We start from the raw sequence: 22,324 nt of genomic DNA, 5'->3' as shown, positions 1-22,324 counted from the left end.
AGGGGCCATGGAAGGCAAAAGCTGTAGTGTGCTCATGACCGGGCCAGGCTCCATACCCATCGTCCCTGTGACATCCAGGGACCACTCCCACATGGCCACCTGCCCAAAGGCAGAGGCTCTGGCCTGACACGGGCAGGCGCCCCCCCCCCCCCCGACGCCCCAAGGTCAGTGCTTGGGAAAGGGATTCATGCTTACAAGTGCCTCTGAGATACACATGCTGTATTTTGGGTTAAAACCAGGTACCTTTGAGGAAAACGACACTAAAACAGTAACTCAACGGGCCCCTGGGTGGCGCAGCTGGTTAAGCATCCAAATCTTGGTTTCAGCTCAGGTCAAGATCTCAGGGTCCTGCGATGGAGCCCCGCGTCCCCGCATCCCCAGTTCTCTGGCTCTGTGCTCAGCAGGGAGTCTGCTTGAGTTTTTCTCCCCCTCTTCCTCTGCCCCTCCCCAGTGCACATGCTCACACATGCACACTCGCTCTCCGAAATAAATCTTTAAAAAAACAAACGGTAACTCAAAGCTAAGTATCCCTTCTACATTTGTTTTGTTTTACTAAATGCCAAAGCAAGCAGATTTAGCACGTGTGCTTGCCTTCGTGATGCGCATCTACCGCTGCTGAGCCTCCTCAGGCTCCAGGAGCAGTTCCTAATTTAAACATCTGCTCCGTAAGAAACTGTGCCTGTGGTAAACTGCTGCTCCGGTCATCTGCTTTCCGGTTTTGTCCACACCCAGGAAGTTCTAAATCCAACCAGCTTCCAACCACTTTGTCCAAACCCATCCTTCCAAGGCTTTTCTGTGCAGCACCTTCTCTTGCTAAGTAATTTCTTGCTCTAAAGGAAAATCCAGAACAATCAAAGACCACAGAACAAAGGGGTGGGAGGACAGTAACAGAAGGCCCTCCTGTTTTCCTGAGGAAAGTGGACAGCTGTGTGCTGGCAGGATGTCAGTCCAGGTGTGGGCACCAGCCTGGAGAGGAAGAGGGAGCCCACTTGTCCCCCCACAAGCCACGAGGGACCCTGGCACCATGTTCTAGAACACGTACAGCACCGCGGCCACAACAGGTTCTTCCAGAAGACACATGAGGCTGGAACGCAAACAGAAAGCAGTGCAGCAATCCCACTCCTGGAGGAGAGAAGCGCAAACTTGTCCGTGAACGTTCAGCTGGCACTATTCATAATCCCCAAGGAGAGCCAACAATGCAGACGTCCGTCAACTGATGAATGGATAAACAAAGGGTGGCACTTCCACACCATCAACTAGGACTCAGTCTGAAAGGAGTGATGTCCCAACACACACTGCAACACAGATGAACCTTGAAAACATGAAGCTCGGTGGAAGACGCCAGACACAAAAGGCCCCATACGGTGTGATCTGCTGACAGGAGATGTCCGGAGCAGGCAAGGCCACGGACACAGAATGCAGGTTCGTGGCTGCAGGTTACAAAGAACAACAGGGCAATCCTGGTGGTGACGAGCTGGGTCAGTGTCCTGACCCGGGCTCAACCCAGGCAGCTGCACAGGTGAGCAAACTGCACCCAAAGAAACGCACATGCAACTGAAGCCGCCGCTCGGGGACAGCGTGAGTAAGATCAGAGGAGCACCCACCCTGACAGCCTGCCCTGGCTGTGGTAATGCTCACAGTTTTGCCAAATGTTACCACTGGAAAAGCAAGGCAAACTGTGTGTGACTGTACAATGACCTCGAGAAAACCAAGAGACGAAAACAAAGCAGGGGAGCCAGGCCATGCCAACCCCAAGCCCCAGCTGAGCGCTTGTCCCCCAGGCAGGGCCCCTGTCCGTGGGACTACAAAGCAAACCTCGTCTAGCTTCCAGTCCAGGAACAGGCAGCGGGGCCACCTCCGTCAGGGGTGGTGGAGAGGGCTCGGTGGTGAGGTGCTGTGGGCACGGGAATCAGTTCAGCCAGCTTCTCCTGCTTTGCAAGAGCCCTTGTGTCCAGGAGGGCAGACATGGTTCTTCTACTCAGGGTTCAACACGCAAGCTGAGAGGACCCCGAGTTTGGAGGCAGCCACACAGCTCTGAGGAGTGTCACCTGGGTGTAGGGCCCGTGGGGAGCAGTTCCCAGAAGGGGCTAGAGGCCACCATCAGTGGCTCCCATGCCCCCCCACCGAGGGAGCTGTGGCCGGCCAGCACCTCTCCAGGACCAGCCTTGTCACTACCCTGGAGCCCAGCCACATCCTCAGCCCAGTGTGGACTGTGCAGGCGGTGGCCGCCTGAAGCCTCCCACCCCGTCCCATCAGGCAAAATGGTAAAAGGCTCCTACAATACGATACTCAGGAGGCTTGAAGCCAATTCCTCCAACTAAGAACAGGGTCAGCGTCTGCTCTGAGCGCAGCTCCTACTGCCGATTACTTAAGAAAATGAGTCAACCGAAGCCCACAGGTCACCCAGCCGTGTGGCAGTGGGGCCCAATGGCCCTCGCTCACCCGACCTCACTTCCTTCCCCTACAAGACCCAAATACGGAAGAGAGGTTTAACCGAGGAGACTGTCATCTGGAGTAAGGTTTCCATAACTCTGGTGAAAGAGATTGCTGAGCATGGCCACAGTGCCCCCCCAGAGCCCGCAGACGGCTCCTGTTCACCTGGCACATCTGCGAGCACACTCGGAAGGCCCAGGTAAGGACCCTCCCTCTGCCGCCAACTGACCCTGAGGCCCCAGGCTGAGCTCCACGCTCCAGTTTCCCTAACGGAGAAAAACACATTTGGCAGTGACCGATCTCCTGACGAACAGGACTTACTGAGCATTAAAAACTGCTGCAGGAGAACAGAGCACGCATGCCTATGCTCCCTCCTGATGCACCAGGAGGGAGACGGACAGTTCCATTTCCACCAAAACTCTCTCAAATACTCACAAAAGGAACAGCTCACAAAGAGGGCAGCATGAAAATGACACCTAACTGAGCTATTCCTAAGAAACAGACTAACACTTTCAATGTCACAGTCTGGAGTGGTTTTCATTGGGCCCACCCCTGCCCTCGCAACAGACATGGGACACTGGTGGCCCCAGCTGGCAGACAGGGACGCGCATGGGTTCCCCTGATGCCAGCACACAAGTCCAGCGGAGCTGCTCTGGGGCAGGAAAGGGGGAGGGCAGCGCAGGCTGGAGATCTGTGCCCCCACCCCAAGAAGGGGCTCTACAAGGTGACCAGGCTGACGCAGATCCTGCAGCACCGCACTAGCAGCCCCCAAACTCCGCAACACAGGAGGGGGGCACGGGGCTGCAGGTGCGCCTCGTCCTTGCCAGGCCTCTGCCCAAGGTCGGCGAGTCCTCACACTCACACACCGAGCTCCCCCACAGAAACCAGGGAATCATGTCGACAGCAGGCGCACTGACCGGGAAAGGCATCGTATCAACAGCCAGGACATGAACCCATCAAAATGCCCGTCTCCCACATTCTGCCCATTACACAACACCAAAGGCTGGGTCATCAAGAACCACTATCTAGGGCACCTGGGTGGCTCAGTTGGTTAAGCGACTGCCTTCGGCTCAGGTCATGATCCTGGAGTCCCTGGATCGAGTCCTGCATCGGGCTCCCTGCTCGGCAGGGGGTCTGCTTCTCCCTCTGACCCTAACCCCTCTCATGCTCTCTGTCTCTCATTCTCTCTCTCTCAAATAAATAAATAAAATCTTTAAAAAAAAAAAAAAAAGAACCTCTATCTATCCATCTATCTATCTCAGAGAGGGCGAGAGCACGTGCACACGAGAGTATGCATGTTGGGAGGGGGTGCAGAGGGACAGAGGGAGAGGGATAATCCCAAGGAGGCTCCACACCCAGTGCAGAGCCTGACGTGGGGCTTGATCCCATGACCCCAAGATCACAACCCATGCCAAAATTAAGAGTCAGATGCTCAACCAACTGAGCCACTCCGGCGCCCCAAGAACCATTTTTTTTTAAAGTCCTACTGAAGCTCCCTGAAGTTGGAGCCAGAGAGCAATGGATTCCAGAACACAACAGTAGGAGTAACGGTCTGCACTGAGCCCAAGGGCCCCCCCAATGATTCCCACTTCAAACCAAAAAACCACAACAACCAAGGACAGTACCTGACTCTCTCATAAAAGATTTTAAACATTCAATTCGGTGAAACATTACCACTAGAATTTACACCCTTAGGAGGAAAAGAACAAGTCAGCACATAACGAGATGTACTATATGATACTCCAAGCCTAAGAAAAAAGCCACACAATGCTGTCCTCTACGTAGAGAGTGAGGGAGCCACCCACCACCACACAGTACCATCCCCATCTTTTCCTCCATCAAGAGGGTGGAGGGAGCCACCTACAAGAGGGGTCTGCAGGAAGCCCAAGCCAACAGGCCCACCGAGAGGGAGCCCCTGCTCTGGAACAAGGCGGTCAGCAGGTCTTCAAGGGATGGTCATGAGCACCAGCTGCTTGAACCAGGCACTGCTGAAAAAACAAAGGCCGAGATTCTTTTAAAGTCTTCAACTATTAGAGATACTGCCAAGCATGTGCAAGCACAGTGACGTGATGTCTGAGATTTACTTTAAAATATTAAAATTAAAAAATTTTCAAAGAAAACAGACACAAATAAGCAGGGGAAGGGAATAGATATGGCAAAATGGGAGTGACTGTTGAAACTGGGCTCTCTAATTTTGTCAATTGTTAGTGGAAAGATAAATAACAACTTTAACTTTGATGTGAAATCAGAAAGCTGCCCTGTCTCGGTGGTTCACTGAAAGTCATTCCCTGGCAATACAGTGTCCATCCTCTCAGCCAAAACTGCTCATCCGTCCCCTACGAGTGTTCCCGCGTGACCCAATTTCATAGCGTCATTCAAGGATGGTGGCGTGCACACACACGTCGGAGGAAAGCCAGAGAAACCACAGTCGGTGTTTTCATTACAAAAAAATGAACATTCAGGTCATCGTTAGTGAGCTCTCCTACTGTTTCAGATCCCTGGACGGAAAGGAGACAGAACCGCTAGCCAGGGAGCCTGGGGGGGTCATGGGTAAGGAAAAGGCCTTCAAGGGTCATCCAGTCGAACTCAAAAGAGTTAAGTCACTTTCCCAAGATCCTAAACCAAGCTAATGGGTGAACTTGAACAAAAAAGCCGTATTTCCAAAATCATACCAAAGGAAGTGGTACAGCTATGGGCTAAGACGCAGTATCTGTCCTACCAATGCTGGACCATGGCCTCGCGGCACCTCCCAGTGAAGGGCTGCCAGCCATGCTGGGACAGAAGGCACCTGCCGTAGCGCATCCTGGTCCCTACCCACCATCAAGCACCACGACCACGGCCAGAGCAGCTCCCCTTCTTCCCTGCGCTGCTGCCCCCTGCAGGCCCCCAGTGCTTGACTCACGTCCCAACCCCAGGGGCTCCAAGGCTAAGGTGCACGAAGCAGTGGAGGGCTCCCTGTTAGCCCCTTCCTCGTGACCAGGAGGAACATGGTCTGCAGGTACTGGAAAACCAACTTGAGAGTCTGCACATCTCATTTCAGAGCGCAGGAAAGACCAGACTGTACCATTAGCTAGCTGCCGACCTCATCACAGGCCCGATGTGGTGCACAGACTTCCTGAACCACAGGAAAAGTGCCGTTTTAGAAAGCAGACATGTACAGAGGAGATGCTAAATGCAGCTCACAACACTACCAGAATCCAGCCACTCCACAAAGAAAATAACTAGCACGTGACTAATACCAACGTCTGAAGTTCACGTTCCCCTGAGACGCCCCACATGGCAAATCACAACACTGGACTCTCACTAACACACTTAACCAGGGCCCCCCCGGGGGTGGGGGGCTCCAAGAACACAACCTGGTGTGGAGCAAACACACTCTTTGACCTACCCTCGTACCTTCCACACTTATGAGATGGGTGTGATCAGCATAATTACTTATGATTAGAATTGTTGATTCTACTTGTTTCAGAAAACTAAGCCCCTCAGACACAGAGGTGACAGCTTAAATCTCGGCAGGCGGGACCCACTGGTCAGGGTCAGGGTCCTGGGCCCCAGCCCAAGTGACCATCTAGACCAGCCAGCTTCTGGAGGAGAGCCTTAGGACCATCTGGACTCTATAAAACAGGAGCAGCTCTCCCCCCAACATGGAAGGAGGCCTCCCCCCGCCACAACCAAACCAGACTGGCCAGTGGAGAGGCGGTCAGGTCTGCCTCTGAGCTGGGGGGTCCCATGCATCCTCCACCACCTACTGAGCCTCAGTTCCCCTTGCCTCATCCACCAAAGCAACACACACCCACTGCCCCCAGCTCTGATTTCTGCCTGGCGGGTCTCCCTAACGCTCATGTCCCAAGACCCAAACTCAGTTCAAGTCTTGCTTTGATCTGAAAAGTTCCCTAATGCTGCCTTTGTCCCGTCCCTTCCCTCCCCAAATCCTCACCTCCTCTCTGCAAATCTCCTTCCTCTGAACCTGGAGTAACCAGGGGTGTTACTGGACTATTTGTTAAGATGCCTGCACTAATGATAATTGAGGTGAACTGTGAGAACCTGAGGTCTACAAACAATTAATGCAGCATTAAGACCCAACAAGTACTCAAGAAAAGAAAAACCCAGCCTACAGGCAAGGAAAACAATCCCTAGATGCTCTGGGACAAACTCAGACTGACACACTATTGTGCTTGCCAGCGCACGGACAAAGCACGTGGTGGGGCGGGGCGGGGGCGGGGGAGCGCCTCAATGTTGCAAAAAGACAAAACTTTTAAATAATTACTTTCCTGGTAATTTCCTTCACCTTCTCCCCTCCCCCATATCCTTTAAATATGTCCCTTATGCAAAAAAACTCTTTTTAAAAACCTTACTATCAGACTTGCAAATGCATAGTATTTTTAAATTTTTTTTAAGAGAGGGAGGGGGAGGAGCAGAGGGAGAGAATCTCCATAAGGCCCCACACCCAGCATAGAGCCCAACTTGGGGCTTGATCCCATGACCCTGAGATCACGACCTGAGCCAAAATCAGGAGTCCACCCAGGCACCCCCAAAATGTACAGTATTTTAATAGAAATCAACCAGATCTTGTGCTTACTGATCCTAGTTATTCTCTTCATCAAAAAAAGTACTGGAAGAGAGCAGGGCTCAGCAACTCACAGCCATCATCTGTCTCTGCAAACACACTCCTCCTGGAACACAATCACGGTCTCCGTCTCTGCACCCTCTGTGGCTGGCCGGCCCTGCTCGGAGCTGCCTTCCCCAGCAAGGCCCCAGAGAGGACAGACAGATGGCCGGAGGCAGCGCGTGTGGGGAACGAGTGCTCCCCGACGCTTCTGAGCTGCACCACCCATGCAGCCTGTCCTGGGAAAACTGTCACTCGGGACATTTCGGTTCAGAGGAGAGGAGCCCCTCTAGACAGCCCTGATTAAAGAAAGCACTTTAGCACCTCTGTCCAGGTAAGGTATGGAAAAGACAAGAGTCAAAACACCCAGGTTCAAAAACCATGGGATTAGTATGTCCATTTGCATGTATAAACGATGACTTGGTAAGCCCGGAGGTCCACCATCCCGGTGAGTGATGCTTCATCCCAATTCTTGATCCTGACACTGAAGCCTAATCACCATGACAATTTCCACAGAAAATAACAAAAATGTGGAGCTTAAAAAGATACTAAACTAAACTACGTGTTATTAAGGTACAGATAATTCAGGTGGAAACAAAAGTAATAGGATTATAAAGCATGATTAACTAGCATGGTATTTTTTCAGGGCTTTCTTTAAAATACAGGTATACAAAAAGATCTTGAATATTAACAGCCTAAGAAAAACACATCTAGGGGCTCCTGGGTGGCTCAGTCGTTAAGCATCTGCCTTCGGCTCGGGTCATGATCCCAGGGTCCTGGGATCGAGCCCCGCGTCGGGCTCCCTGCTCTGTGGGGAGCCTGCTTCTCTCTCTCCTCCCTGCTTGTACTCTCTCACTGTCTCTCCTTCTCTCTCTCTCTCAAATAAATAAATATTAAAAGAAAAAAAAAAAGAAAAACACATCTAAATTTGTCCATAAGCCTGATTATGAACCTGGTGATAAGCAAACACAGTGTGAATTTAGCAGTGGCTAGAAGAAGATCAAGAAGGGTGAGCAAAAGCTCACCCTGCAGTCTGAGTCTCCAAGGGCAAAGACACACACACACACACACACACACACACACCCAGAGGCCCTGGCCTGCAGGCACCCCCACTGTGGTCAGGAGTCACTTCTGTGACAACCACAGCCAGGAAAAGCAGAACAGAGGAGAGGAGACACAGAGTCTGGAGGACTGAGAAAACTCTTGGGCGCTGTTCTTCCCTTTTGTGCATGTTTCTGTGGGAGGTGTGGGACTGGGGAGACTTTGTCAAGGCAAAGTCCTTTCAGGCCCATGTCACTGTACAGGGTACAGACGGCACACGAGGAATCTAAGGTCAAGGTGCCTATGGCCACAGCCAAGCCCAGGCATGCATCTGGATGTACTAACTCTGCTACCCCTCGAGAGGGGCCAACCAACAGAGAGAAGACTCAGCACATGGAGTCACCTGTGCCCACTAATACTCTTCAAAAAGCTGGCCCTAAAATGTGTATAGCTGGGACATGCCTGGAGAGCCTCTGTGACTGGTTCCTGGCAGGTGAGGACAGCCCCACGCCTGCCCCAGACTAGTCATGAAGCAGTTCCAGGAGCGGTCTGCAGGCAGCAGGGTATGGAAGGAGGCTGACATGCATCTCAGCAAACCAGGCACACTTGGGCATTTTATCTCATTTTAAAAAATCTAAGAATTTCTGAGATAGACTGTCTACCAGTTTCTAAGTGGAAGGAAAAATTTATAAGATAATTTAAAAAAGCAGCAGCAGCAGCAGCAGCACCACCAGTGTAAACCATGAGCAGGGCCGTCAATATGCCTTGAAGCTGGCTGTTGGGCTAAGAGCCCGGAGAGGCAGGGCCTACATGAACTGACCGTTGCGCAGACCCCACAGGGCATCCAGAAGTAGCTCCCGCAGTGCGCTCGGCACCAGCGCACTTCCGAGGGCCACACCTGGGTCCTCTGCCCTCTTGGATGCAAACTCCCTCCGGACACAGTGCACACAGCCCCGGGTATGTCAGATGTGTGCCTGCTTGCCAGGAGAGGACTGGCCGTGAGCGGGGGGGGAAGAGGGGGCAGACAGGATGTCACCACCATGTAGGCTGTAACTACTTCCAATGATTTCCTAAGATATAGAATTTTCACCTAAAAATTTTGAAAATGCAAAAAAAAAAAAAAAATTTAGAAACCAACCTGCTGCAGGACCTAACCATTTCAGTTTCCAATCCTCATTTCTTACACACATACACCTTCGTCTTTATTCACCAAACATTCTATTTTCTGCGTCCTGCGCTGCTCAAGCTCTGACTCAGGTCCAAGTATAAATGAGCATCTATCAAAGCCTCCCTTCTACCAAGAAAGCCACCGTGAAAGATGCGATTTCTGGCATCCCAGCTGCAGAGTGACAGTGCGTTTTTAACTCCTCTTCTCCTCAGCTGCGGATGACCATGAGCCTCAGGGAGCACGTGTGTCCAGACCTGCATCCTCGGGGGCTGCACGTGCTGCAGACCCACACTGAGGACACCGCCCAACCCAGGGAGGTGCCCTGGGCAGTGAAGAGTGGACATTTTTGCTGTAAGGCCAAATAAGTCTCCTTAAAAACAAAAATCAACAGGACACACGTTCATTTGCAGAAAATCTAGAGAAAAGTGCAGGGCAACTTGACTGAGCTGCTGAATAGACAGCCGCAGGCTGGCTCTCCCACCAGTTTGCTTTCTGAGGGGGGAGGCGGGTGAGGAGGAGGAGGAGAGTGCTAGAGAGAGCTGGTGGCAAATACGCAAATCAGTTCTCACTGAAGTGACTGGCACTAGCACTGTAGGGTTCTGGCCTCGAGACAATGGGACCCGCACCCAGCACGTCATTCCTGAGGTCAGGGACACAGACAGACAACTGAAGACAGTGAAGAGAGCGAGCAGACCTATTCCGCAGCAGGTGCTCCAGAGGACAGCTCGCTGCACAGATGCACCAGCCAAGGTGCTTACGGGCCCAGTGCCCAGGCCCTGAGCAGACTGTTCATCATCCATCCAAATAGGGAGTGCAGGGGTGGGCATCGGAGAGGGGACGGCCAGAAGGGAGGCACACCTGTTGGTCCAAGCGCACCGTCGGAAGGAGCGACAGCTTCCCCACTGTAAAAGCCCCAACCTCACACTTGTCGACAAAAAGATGGATTATGGCAAGAATTCTAGTTTACACAAGGCTATGTGATTTCCTAGTTACGTGAATAAGTGACTCACACGGGATGACACGCTTTCTGACACCAAAAGGAAGACGGAGTTAATCCTGCACAGAGGTCAAAAAGAAGGAGATGGTCACAAGGAACCCCCAGGTTCAGGGAGGCTGTGGAACCCACCACACACAGCGTCCTCCCTCCCTGCAGGCGGGGTATCACCTTCATCTCAACAAGGGGGAGCATGCAGAGGCTGGGCAGGCTATCCAAGGGGGCTGCGGCCCGGGGAGCAGCACAGCACAGCCCAGCCCCACATTAGATCCATGTCCAAGCGCCCTCACCGTGGCAGCTGGTTCCAGGTGAACACATGTCCTCAGCTGGCCTGGGAAGCAGAGCCTCAGGCCTCTTCCAGAAGAAACCTTTACAGGAAGAGGAAAAGCCCCCTGCACCCAGACTCATTGCCTTGGGCTGCCGAGTCCTGTGAACCAGTATGGAGCCAGCCGGACTCAGGGTTTGAAGCATCCCCCATGAGCAGCCCCAAGGACAGTGCACACAGCTCTGGTTCCACACACCGCCGCATTCATCTGTCCAAAGCCAGAAAGAAGCCCCATCGACAGGTTTGTTGGGGAACACAGTCCACTGAACCCATCTTTCAAATTCTCATCTCAAGAAACTGAGGCCCTTCAGTGACTCTGATTCAGGCTGGAGGTATTTGCTGTGGGTGTGTGTGCACACGTGTGTGTGTGTGTGTGTGTGTGTGTTTTCACCGAACTTACCTCATCATCAACTGTTTAGTGAACATTCTCAGCCCCACGAACAGAGGTGACGGGCAGGAGAAAGCCAGGAGACCTCTGAGCCATGCGTCACTCACTCGGTGACCACAGTGCAGCCATTCAAGCTCTCTGGGCCGTGGCCTGGCCGTGGCAGTCGGGGCGCCTGAGTTAGCTCAAGGGTACATTCTTTGGCGGCATTCCCTGAGGCCTGGGACAGGTGCTGCCCCACCTCCTCCCTCCTTTCCCTGGGGCCCTCAAAAGGCACCAGAAACGTTAAAGGCTAACGGCCACCGCAGGGGACACCCCAAGCGGAGCTGAAAGAAACGTGTCAGTCTCTGCTTCACCTGAAGCCCTAGCCTTGCAGCCTAGCCAAGAAGCACAAATAATCAACGAAGCCATTTATTTAGTCCTATGCCATGTCAACACCTCTTTCTTGTCTGGATTTTCAACTTTCACACCACTGTCAGTTATTAAAAGTTACTGAAAACACCTGATTATCAGTAAAGCGCTAACTCAGGCCTGGCTCATACTCCCCATCACCCTAGAGCTGCAGTCCCGACTTGGCTTGGCTCAAGGGGTCTGGAGACAGGAAGCGGAAATGAAGTGCGGTCTCTCTTTGTAAACAACTCTTTAATGTGGAAACAGCAGTACGTTTTTACTGTAAAACACTTAGACAATACGGACACATCAGAGGAGAACTAAAGACGAATCCCCACCACCCATGTCTCCCAGCAAGACGCTGCGGTGCTTTTTTTCCTTTAAGTAGGCTCCACGCCCAGCATGTAGCCCAACACGACCCTGAGATCAAGACCTGAGCTGAGATCAAGAGTCGGACACTTAAGAGAGACTGAGCCACCCAGGCTCCCTGGTGTGCATTTTTTTAGCCAAAAAACGAGATCACACTGAACCTGCTGCTTAGGGGGCTTAGGTTTCTGAACCAACGCTCCCCACCTCTCCACTTAAGATTACAAGTGTTAGGCCAGAGCAAACTTTCTCTCCATCAACTTGAAACACAATTCATGACCCAGATCTGCTGTGCCTGGCTCCACACTAGCTTATAAAATGGCAAGGACCCATAATCCTGACCTGGTTCCACTGCTCCGCTGAACAGGAAAGAGCCAGAGTGGAACGACTCGTCTGTGCCAAGGTGCCACAGAATGCACACAGGCTATCCTCCGTCACTCGCTCTCCAGCGGGACTGACCCACATCGTTAACACAGAACGATGACCCTGCAAAAGGCTCAGACAGAGGCATTCGGTTATGGACTCCCCACTGGACAGCTCCTAACGGGACCAACGGGGAAATCACAAGCTCCCTCCCAACTCGGACGGGTCCCTGTGGCTCTGCTGGTTGTTTCATCTTCAGGCAGCTGCCAAGAGTGACCAGCAGCCTCTTGCCACCCGGAAATACGTGCCTGTGACATAGGCAAAAGAGATGATGTGGTGCTGATTAAGGTCAGAGACAGGGTATGGGGACCAAGGGCATCTGGAATATAAACAGGGAGGAACCACAAAGGGAAACGATCATTTTGTGGTTAAAAGTTGCAAGAGAACAAATATCTACCAGGAGTGACATGATTTAAAGTTCCCAAGGAAATCCAAAAGCTTCCTCCTGGCTGTGACTGGCTCCTCGGGGGGGACACCAACAACCCCCCACGTACACATGGACGCCTCTGTGCAACGGGAAGTGACCCTGGAAGGTACACCAGAACAAGTGGAGGCTGGCAGCCAGGGCCAAGTTGAGACCCCACGGGTGTCAAGCGGACAATCAGATGGGCGAAAACCAAGAATCTGAGCCAGGCTGTGATGGCACCAAATGGGCATGTGTGCGGATCCCACCCTACCCCCGCCTTCCTGTCCCCATGACAATGTCCATGAATTCCAGGCAGAAAGGTGACCACATTTCACACCCACTGGCACCACACAGGAATTTCCCATGCTTTGTATCTGTCAACCTCAGCTCCCCTTGAAGGAGACACTCCAGTGAAATCAACTGGCAAGATGAAGAATCCAAATGGTTCCGACCCTGTCCTGAATCAGGGAAGGATATTCTCAGGCTCGTCTCAGACCCCACCCTCAGACCCTGAGGCCTGGAGCACTCCGGGAAGGGACTGACACGACTGCTCCAGCCAAGCCCAGAGAGAGCCTGCTGAGAGGTGGACAGAGCTACCCATGCACAGCCTTCCGGAATTCTGGGATAGATGGATCTTCAAGTGGGGACACAAGTCCAAGCACACCTCGGGGTGCCTGGGTGGCTCCGTCAGTTGAGAATCCCACTTTTGGGTTTGGCTCAGGTCACGATTTCAGGGTCTTGAGAGATCGGGCTCTGCGCTCAGCATGGAGTCTCATTGAGACTCTCTCTCCCTCTCTCTCTAAAATAAAATAAATAAAGGGGCGCCTGGGTGGCTCAGTCGTTAAGCGTCTGCCTTCGGCTCGGGTCATGATCCCAGGGTCCTGGGATCGAGCCCCACATTGGGCTCCCTGCTCAAGTGGGGAGCCTGCTTCTCCCTCTCCCTCTGCCATTCTCTCCACTTGTGCTCTCTGGCTCTGTCAAATAAATAAATAAAATCTTTAAAAATAAATAAATAAAATAAAATAAAATAAATAAAATCCTTAAAAAAAAAAAAAGAAGAAGAAGAAGTCGTTGTCCAAGCACACACCTTGTGAAGAAGGCTAAGGTGTCTGGGAACATACCCGCCTTTTGTGCAGGCAGCCACTTGCACTGAACTGGTTCTGAGCCAGCAAGATTACAGCGTGAGTCAGTCACCTAGGTATCAAAATACAGCGAGATCCAGAACACAACACCTATCTCCACACACCAATACAGAAAAAACAATGACAAAATCTCAACTCCAGAGATCAGGGGCAGAACAATGAGAAGGGTGCCTCTGACCAGATCAAATACGGGGGGCTGGCACAGATGGGGGTGACTTGGGGGGGTCAGGGGAGAACAAAAAGATTCACTGTGGAAAGGGGCAGAGTAGGTCTTACCAGTTCTCATCACAAGAAAACAACGGTGACTCCGTCAGATGATGGATGTGGGGTAAATCCACCGTGGGATCACTGCACGATACACACATAACCCTAACCCTACCCCTAACCGTATGCAGGGTTATATGTAACTGTATCTCAACAAAACTAGGGGAAACATCACCCAAACTTTAAACTGGAAAGGGAGGGCGCCTGGGTGGCTCAGTTGGTTGGGCGACTGCCTTCGGCTCAGGTCATGATCCTGGAGTCCCAGGATCGAGTCCCGCATCGGGCTCCCTGCTCGGCGGGGAGTCTGCTTCTCCCTCTGACCCTCCCCCCTCTCATGTGCTCTCTCTCATTCTCGCTCTCTCAAATAAATAAAATCTTTAAAAAATAAATAAATAAATAAATAAACTGGAAAGGGAGAGGAGACGATGTTTTGCTGCCTCCTGCCGCAAGCAGATGGCCTCTGGCCTCACACGCACACTCTACAGAAATCACATCTAACGGTCGGCAGCCAGAAGCACGGGAGGTCAGTGAGCTGTTCATGGCCTGTGTGGGCACGTGCGTGCGTGGGAACACGTGAAGAGGTGGCTTTTCACGGTAGAGTCTGTGTGAGAGAAGGGAGAGCGTCCAGAACATAGTGACGGTCAACAAGGAGACTTGAGACTGTCTTTCCCTGGGTCTTTACAAAACAATAAAACACCCACCTGTTCACATCCTCAATTGGCAGGGAAGGTGTTCAGCTTCCGGGAAGAATGTGCCCACGAGAGCCCTAGGTATGATAAAAATGCCCACCTCACAGCAAGTCAGACTGGAGGGTGACTGGTTCTGCTGGCCACCAGCAAGAGACAAATAAAATCAGAGAAGGCAAGGTCCAGGTGTCAAAGCGATTTACATTTCTGCCTTCAGAAATGCAATTTATGGGGCGCCTGGGGGGCACAGTTGGTTGAGTATCTGACTCTTGGTTTCAGCTCAGGTCGCGATATCAGTCCTGAGATCGCATTGGTTCCTCGCTCAGCGGGCAGTCTGCTGGAGATTCTCTCTCTACCTCTCCCCTGCCTCGCACACGCTCTTCCTCTCTCAAATTAACAGATAAAGCTTAAAAAAAAAAAACAGAAAAAAAGGAAATGCAATTTATTGCCAACTATTAAACAAACAAAACATGTTTTATGGTATTTGTAAATTTATATTCTCCTCATTATTCTCTAATCAGACCACTGAGTTATTTGAGAAAACACTGACTAAATGTTTTGTAGGCCACCTTACAAACAAAACCTTTCTGATACTGTTCTGCTGTAACTTTTCTGAAAACAAAATTTCAAGAGAAGGTTCCAATTCTCCATGGCTAAGAACAGATCTCCAGTGGTTTACAACCAGAGCGCGTGAATGGACACCTTGCTTACAGCCGAAGACAGAGAACGTTCTGATCTGCCCCATCTACCACGACCAAACAGATAGATGGCCATCACACTCTTGAGGATCTTGGCCTCTGGCTGCGAAGCCAGACCAAGCCCCCCCCCAACCCAGAAAACTGGGGAAAGCCCATTCTGCAAGTCAACAACCACCACCGCAGTTCTTCCCTCGCTGTGCAGAGAGGAGGCACAAGAAGAACCTGGAGAAGCCTCATGTCCCCGTGGCTGGGCCGAGAGCTGCTCTTTGTGGTCTCCTCAGTCCCACTGAGTGAGAAAGGAGAAGCCAGAGGTCCTGTTCCCAACAACAAATATGATCAAAGGACCATGTCTGCCTTCTTCACTCAAAGGTTCTCAAAGACTTCAGAAACATAAATTCATTTTAGTACAACCCATCAGCCATGGCCTTTGAAAGAAAACAACCCCACTCAGCACCATTCTTCATTTTTTGGTTAACAGAAAGCCCGGTGCTGGTAGTGACAGGACTGTGTGGAGAACCTGCTGCTGGGTGACATGGGGACAAGGCGCCCCGAGGGGACCAAGAGGTTGGTGCCTCAGCCAGACATGAATGTTAGGCTGCCACCACCTACTTTCCAGGAGACCCTCTCTCAGTCCAATCACACGGGCTTGTGCAGGAAGGACCACCGCCCAGACACAACACAGGCAAACTGGGACAGTGAACTATCTCCAATATGGGTGCCGCTTGGTCATTCTCATTTCTGTCAATGCCACGAGCTACCCCAGGGTCACCAAACCTCTACAACAGACTGTGGAGGGTCAAACTTTAATATCTGAGCTAATCGCATTAGAGAAGAAGGAACTCAAAGCCCTCTCAATCGGCTTTAAAAAGTTAAGGACCACAATCTCAACAAAGTCGTGGAAAGTAACTGGCTTTGTCCTATTTGCCAAAGCCAAAAGGGGTGCCAGGGTTTCCTTATTGCTCCTCAGATTTTCATGTTTTATTTATTTTTCATTCATGAGGTATTTATTAAAATAACACATTTAGGGAAAAAAATCAATACAATGTATACATCATTAGTGAAAACTGTATACCATCATACAAAAAAGGATTTTATTTTGGGAAAGTGATTCTTAATTTATGGCAAGTTTTACTTTCAGAAATAAAACCACAAAACAACACAATCTCATCCAATCTGAAAGGCTGGCATGCTGAGCAAGGAATGTATTCTTTGTAGGAGCTCCTTCTTTGCACTGTCAGGTACCAGGGCTCTGCCTTTTGGTGTGATTTCAGCCACCAAGTCATCAACAGTAACATGTTCTAGTCCTTTTTCTTTAATTACCTCTTTACAGTGTGCCTTCAACTGGTCCTTCCAGCCACATTCAATTAATTTAGCTCTCAGCAACTCTTTGAGATGTTCTCTTTCTCCAGTTTCTATCAACTTTTGGTTAATCGCTGCTCTCATCTGCGCATCTTTGTTCATCTTGCTAACCTACCACACTCTGCGGCTGCCCGGACCTAGACCCTCAGTAGCTCCAGATTTTCATGTTTTAAGTAAAGCCCTTACTGATTAAAAAATACTGGACTTCAGATGAACAATTTATCTACTTTTAACGTGGGCCAAAAAAATAATAAACGCCACAGTGCAAAAATGAATTCTTGTGGAGAACCACATTTCCAGAAGTTAGGTGACAAAGAGTGACAAGGCCGTAACCTTTCTTCCTTCCCGCAGCAGGACATCGAGGCTTTCAAAGGCAGAACCGGCAGTCCCAGGGAACCTGCCCATGCTCCTCCTTGCCCCCAACGGGGACACGACCGCTCACCAAGGCCTTGCTGCCCAAAAGGCACCCTGTCCTCAGCTTTGACGGCTGAGAACGGAGAAGCCAGCACACCCTGGGGCAGAGGAGGCCTTCTCTTCCCTACAAGGATCGCTGCAGGAATGGGGCACTGGGAACGGGGGGCACTGCTCACATGTGCCAGGGAACAGTGTTTCTACAAGAAGCCTGCAGGACCCAAGTAATGACGGAGGTGCAAATCCTGACCTAGTGCAATCACCTCTCACCTTCTGGTAGGTGCAAAGAGCAGATACTTTTACAAGTTACAAACATTGTTATTTAAGAAAATATGGCCTTGAGAAGCACAGATTACATCAAGCCAAAACAAAAACCCCAGTCATTTTCAGACAATACAAGGACTTCTTTTAAACAGCATGTTCATAAACTGGAAACCCGAGGACTGGCCCGTCGCTGGCCACCTGCAGGCAAGCGGACGTCTAGTCCTGGTGGCATGCCCCAAGTGCACGCCCCCGGCAGCGAAGACACTCTAAATCATTCGCTAACACCCGAGGTCAAGAGGCAGGAAGGGCTTCAGGTGTCAACACAGAGTCTGCCGGGCCTCCCAGCACCGGCTGTGGTCAGAAGCCGAGGGCCCCCCACGCAGAAGGCCCTGTGAGGAGCCAGCGGACAGCGCTGCAGCCAGGCAGGGACCCGTGAGGCAGAAGAGCAGGGAGAGACCGACCACGCTGGCTGGCAAGGGTGAAAGCAGGCACAGTGCCGGCAGGAAAGGCACACAAGATTTCTGGGCCATAACACCAAGTTAAAGAAACACAGCCAGTCCAATGACTAATGCAGGCGGAATGTAAACACGGGGGAGGAAGGGTCAGGAGGCCGGCTTCTGGCAGAGCCACACTCGCTCCCTCCGCTCCCTCCTGCATGGAGAAGACAAGGCGGGCGGGACGCCTGTGAGGGGGGAGGAGGGGCTCCCGCAATTCACACCACACACTTGTGAGTCTGAGGCACTTCTATTAAGACTGCACCCATCTAGTGGAACACTGTCGTAAACGTTCACTTGGGGGGAAAAAAGGACTGTACTCCTATTGGGTTCTTTTTTTTTTTTTTTTGAAATAATTTCCACTGATAAAAAAGTGCAGAGTTCCCGTATACCCTTCACGAGGCTTCCCCTAACATTAAAGCCACACATCATCACAGCGAAATGATCAAACTCCAAAGACCCACAGATACCATGCTATTAAAAAAGCACAGGCCTTACTCCAATTTGACCATCCTGCTCCAGCCCAGGCCCCGGGCTATACTTAGGGTCACATTCCCTTGTTTTCCTTGTTACTTTTTAATGATATAAAATGAAACAACAGTATTTAAAATGACATGAAACAGAGTGGAAGCAGTTTCTTCTTTGCATGCAGGTCTGTCAAACATGCACAGAATTTATTTAGAAAACAAAAAACCCTCAAGAGAATTAAAAAGTCAGAACGCTGTGTGTGTGTGTCAATGGGAATATTTAGATCAGAGAAGACACAGTTTGAAGGAAATTATCCAGAGGTGTGCAGAAGTCCCCTTGGGTCTTCAGAAAGCAGGAAACCACGCAGGGGCAGGCAGGGAAGCACGCACAGATGAGAGACAGGGCTGGGCTCCAAAGGCCAGAGTGCGGCACAGGCACTGGTGGGGGGCAGGGCGAGCACTAACCCAAAACTGAGCGAGGCCCTGGCCTGCCTACAAATCCTAAAAGCAAGACCTGAAAGGAGCAAACTGTTTCTAAGAACTAACTGGATTCCAGAACAAAGGCCAGGAAGATTTACAGGAATACAAAACTATGCAGCACCCAACAAGGCAAAACTCAGCGTCTGGCATCCAGATACTCCCAGACATGAAAGCTGGAATGATCTGAGCAAAAAATCAATAGCATGGTACAAAATAAATATACATGAGTCCATACCGACATCAATAAATCACTGAAGAAACAAAGAAGTGGGCTGAAAACACAAACCTTCCCCACAAGGAGACGCTCCCCTCCCCTTGCTTGTGTGCTAGGCTGTGGGCCTGCTCTGAAGGACAGAGGACAAAAGCGGGGCTGTGACTACACCGTGCAGGAACCTGGCAGTTGCCCCCATGACCAGGTGGCCGAGGCTAGCCCCCACAGGCCACGGGGACAGCACACACCCCAGACCGGATGTGAGAAGACACAACCTCTCTGTGGTCATCTCTCCCCAAAACCAAAAACCCAGTCTACGAAGAAAACGTCACACAAACCCAAATAGAGGACATCGTACAGAACACTGGCTGGAGCTCCTGCAGACTCCCAAGGTCATGAGGACCAGGAAAGACTGAGAAGTTGTCCCCAAACAGAGGAGACCCAGGAGACAGGACGATCCAATGTGCTGGATGCGGTCCTGGGACAGAGAGGGGACATTAGTAGGAACAGAGGAAATCTGAATAAAGTCTGCACTTGTACTGAGAGCAATGCACCGATGGTGGTTGCTGTTTTAAGGAAGGTATCATAGTAACATGAGGTGTCAGCACTGAGAGGAAGCCGGAAGAGAGGTGTACAGGAACTCTCTATTACCTTTATAACTTTTCCAAAAATCTGAAAAGTTTTCCAAAATAAAAAGTATACTGAAAAAAATACCCCCAGGCATGCAATTAAGAAAATACAGCACATAATAAGAAAAACCAGTCAAGCGAAACCAACCCAGAGTTGACACATATGGCAAAATTAGCAGATGCAGACATCAGTCAGTTAATACATGTGAACTAGAGACATGCTAGGTAAGAGCCTCTGGGGGTGAAGACTATGCCCGTGGGACAGGAAACACACATCAGGTGGGACTGCCAGCAGCAGAGGCATTCAGAAGGGAAGACCGGGGACACTGAGCACAGATCAGAGGGGATGCAGAGAAAGAGCAAGTTAGGGTCAGCAAGTGGGAAGCTGCAAGCACCTCAACAGCCGAGCACTGGTGGCCCCACAGGGGTGAGGGGCAGAAAGATATCTGAAGAAGTAAAGCACAAAAAGTTCAAATTCTGATGGAAAACCCGTAAACTCGGAGATCCAAGGCACTCAGTGAACCCCAAGCAAAGAAACATGAAGGACACCACACCCCAGGCCACCTCCAGAGAGCAGCCAGAGCAGAACCAGCAAGCAGAGGAGGGAGACGGGACGGCAGCAGGTGCTCGTGGGGAACACGGTGAGCACAGGCCAGGCAGCATCCGTGGAGAACTGAAAGAAAACATCCGTCGTCCTCCAACTCAACAGCCACTGAAAATCTTCCAAAAACACAGGTGCTGCTGAGAGTCACACAAGTCTATGAAGATGCGCACCAGCACCACGGCGCACTCCAGATGGGAGGGCTGCACGTATGGGAACTGTCAGGTAAGGGTGGTGATGGGGTCCTTCCACGGGAGGGAGAGGACTCTGGGTGCAAACAGAAACCTTCACCAGAAGTGCAGAGCACCAGAAATGACAAGGACACAGCAAATACGTCAGACCTTCCTTCTGAAGACGGTCTATTGTTTTGACAAAAACAACAGCAACCTGGTCCATGCAAGTAAAATGTATGACAACAGCAGGTAGGCTGGGGGAGGAGACGTGGAAGGACACCATTCTAAGGTCCTCATGCTATGAAAGTAGTACTCGACAGTACATTTAAGCCCAATCACATCAAAAATCATGCCAGGTGTAAACAAATCATCTAAACACCCATTAAAAGGGAAAGACTGTCAGTTGGTTACACTCTTTACCAATTTTCTTTCCGTCTGAAAATTTTCAAAATACAAGTTTTTTGAAAGTACATGGATGGTGGGGCACCTGGGTGGCTCAATTGGTGAAGCGTCTGCCTTCGGCTCAGGTAATGATCTCAGGGTCCTGGGATCGAGTCCCACACTGGGCTCCCTGCTCAGTGTGGAGCCTGCTTCTCCCTTTCCCTCTCCCCACTCCATGCTCACTCTGTCTCAAATAAATAACCAAAATCTTTAAAAAAAAAAAAAAAAAAAAAAATTTGGGGGGACAGGAATAGAAAACATGTTTTTTTTTTTTTTTTTTAGATTTTTTATTTATTTGACAGAGAGGGAGGGGGAGAGAGAGAGAGAGCGAGAGAGAGAGAGAGAGAGGGAGAGCACAGAGGGAGAATGAGAGGGAGAAGCAGGCTTCCCGAGGAGCAGGGAGCCCAATGCGGGACTTGACCCCAGGACCCTGGGATCAGGACCCAAGCCAAGGCAGCCGCTCAACCAAATGAGCCACTCAGGTGCCCCCCCTTTTTTCTTTTAATTCTTAAAATAAGAAGAAAGGCATGTGAAAGTTGGCTTTAAAAGATGAGACTTGTTGGGGCGCCTGGGTGGCTCAGTCGTTAAGCGTCTGCCTTCGGCTCAGGTCATGGTCCCAGGGTGCTGGGATCGAGCTCCGCATCAGGCTCCCTGCTCCGTGGGGAGCCTGCTTCTCTCTCTCCCACTTCCCCTGCTTGTGTTCCCTCTCTCACTGTGTCTCTCTTTGTCAAATAAATAAATAAAAATCTTTAAAAAAAAGATGAGACTTGTTAAGTTCAGAAGAGAAGTAGCAAATATAGCCAAAGTGCCCTTTTTCAGAGGCCCTCACCATTGAAACAACACAAATCGAGAAATTTTGAATCACCCTTAGATGTCTTTGCTGGACAGTGCTATGCCAACTTCCCTCATGAATGTCAGGCTGAAAGACAAAGTGTAGTTACCCCAGGACCCGACCAAGACCACCAGAGGTCAAAAGTATTCGGACTTTCAACATGAATGGAGCTAGAGGGTATTACGCTAAGTGAAATAAGTCAGTCAGAGAAAGACAAACACCGTATGATCTCACTCATAGGTGGAATTTAAGAAAACAAAGGGGGTAAAAAAGAGGCAAACCAAGAAACAGACTCTCAACTATAGAGAACACCCTGATGGTCACCAGAGGGGAGGTGGGGGGGTGGGGGAAACAGGTGAGGGGGATGAAGGAGAGCACCTGTCGTGATGAGCACTGAATAACGTATACAATTGAATCACTATATTCTATACCTGAAACTAATATAACACTGTACATAACTGTACCGGAATTAAAATTAAATAAATAGGGAAAATCTGTCTAAATAAAAAAAACAGGAAAAGATTGTCAATTGGATTTTTAAAAATTTATTTTAGAAAAAGAGAGGGGGGAGGGGCAGAGGGAGAGTAAGAGAAGCAGACTCCCCACTAAGCGCAGAGCCCAACATGCGACTCAAC

The 22,324-nt window shown here is 50.6% G+C and overlaps 1 protein-coding gene and 1 pseudogene across 8 annotated transcripts in view; both read right to left on the bottom strand.

Moving 5' to 3' along the window:
- ANKRD11 (ankyrin repeat domain 11) overlaps window positions 1–22,324 on the bottom strand; it is a 188,624-nt gene that overhangs the window by 74,200 nt on the left and 92,100 nt on the right. The gene's annotated exons all lie outside the window — the stretch shown is intronic.
- LOC116623055 lies at window positions 15,065–20,902 on the bottom strand (annotated as a pseudogene).

The sequence above is a fragment of the Phoca vitulina genome, unplaced genomic scaffold (genome assembly GCF_004348235.1).
Source record: "Phoca vitulina isolate PV1807 unplaced genomic scaffold, GSC_HSeal_1.0 scaffold56, whole genome shotgun sequence".
Lineage (NCBI taxonomy): Eukaryota > Metazoa > Chordata > Mammalia > Carnivora > Phocidae > Phoca > Phoca vitulina.
Note: the sequence above shows the minus strand (reverse complement) of the source record. Positions and strands in the feature narration are given on the sequence as shown.